The following is a 1571-nucleotide window of genomic DNA, read 5'->3' on the forward strand; positions in this document are numbered from 1 at the left end:
CACATACACATATATGCACACATACACATATATATACATGCGGACACGCAAATACATACTCATATATACAGATACATACATATATATATATATAATAAACACAAATACACACACAAATACATACACACATACACACACACATATTCATTTGTATACAGAAAGAGGTAGAGATAGATAGAGATAAAAAGCGATAGAGATAGATAAATATAGATATAGATATAAATAGAAAGTAAAAAGCAAGAAGTTAGAAAGATAGATAAAGGTATAAAGAGAGTGGGGAACCTAGGGCTGCATAATGTTGGTGGTTTCCATTTTGCTATTAGTGACGTAACACAAGTGAAATGATATTAGGAGAGTATTGAAACTGCGTAGCGCTTCTATACGCCTTACTTTAAAAAACCTTGACATTCATGCACAGTTTCACATTAGAAGTGGAATTCTCTGTGTAATTTGAGCCTCTAATAGAGACACCCATTCTAAATACTCTCAGAATAAAGGTAATATAAACCCAAGTATGTAAGATCTTAGGTATTGCTGTATATTGCGTGACAGCAGAGGTAAAATATGTCATATCATAAATATTTTTCTACAGTAAGATACTAGAGAGGAAGCACGTTGTGTCATAGATATTGCTTAGTACCAGTTGTTCTTAGTCTTGGTAGTTGCACCCCTTGAGTCGTTGTGAGCTCAGAAGCAGGCACAATAGAAACATCGGCTGTTTAGAGAGGTCATGACTTATTCCTAGAAATAAAATATTTAAAACTGGTATTATAATTATATTTTGAACACATTAACAAAAAATTATTTGTCAGGATTGGAAAATGAATTAGATGTCTCGTTATTAGGGAGCAGGAACTTAACTGAGGACATACCAAGGTCAAATATAATCTCATCAGCTTTGTACGGATCTTGTTGGCTATCTTCTGTCCACTATTTCGTTTGCTATCGTTATTGAATACCTTGGTTCCTCAGTAATTCAATTTTCTAGTAAAACAGTCGTTCCTTAATAATTTCATATTCTAGGAAAATATTTTCCTTATTTTTGCGAAGGAAACTACTTTTAACTACATTGTTCTGATGGTAAATAATTTCACTTTTATGGAGAAAATGGTAGCAGAACAGCAAGTACGGCAATTTAGCTTCTTGTAATTCTTTCAGCATAGCAGCAAGCTCGCAGAACTCTTTTAGCGAATCGGCATGTCTTTCGTTTCTTTACGTTTAGAGTTCAAATTCCACCTGAGTCAACCTTTCTTTCATCCCTTCGAGATCGATAAAATAAATACTTGTCGAGCACGGAGGGTCGATGTAATCGACTTACCCGCCTCTAAAATTGCTAGACTTGTGCCAAAACTTGAAACCATTTTCGTTTTGCGTTTATTCTTTTATTCTTTTATACGGTTCAACCTAAAAATTTTGGCCATGCTGGATCACCGTTTCTGTAAATTTTTTGTAGCAATTAAAATTTTATTCACTCTTTATATTATCTTTTTACATTTCTGTAAAGTTTTACCACGCATAATTCACTTTTCACTTCACCATTTAAACAACCTTTGTTATTCAAAGAAGTGAAA

The 1571-nt window shown here is 33.4% G+C and overlaps 1 protein-coding gene across 3 annotated transcripts in view; it reads right to left on the reverse strand.

The window, feature by feature from the left end:
• LOC106868243 (uncharacterized) overlaps positions 1–1571 on the reverse strand; it is a 65119-nt gene that overhangs the window by 11806 nt on the left and 51742 nt on the right. The window lies entirely within an intron of this gene.

This window comes from Octopus bimaculoides, chromosome 12 (genome assembly GCF_001194135.2).
Source record: "Octopus bimaculoides isolate UCB-OBI-ISO-001 chromosome 12, ASM119413v2, whole genome shotgun sequence".
NCBI classification, from domain to species: domain Eukaryota; kingdom Metazoa; phylum Mollusca; class Cephalopoda; order Octopoda; family Octopodidae; genus Octopus; species Octopus bimaculoides.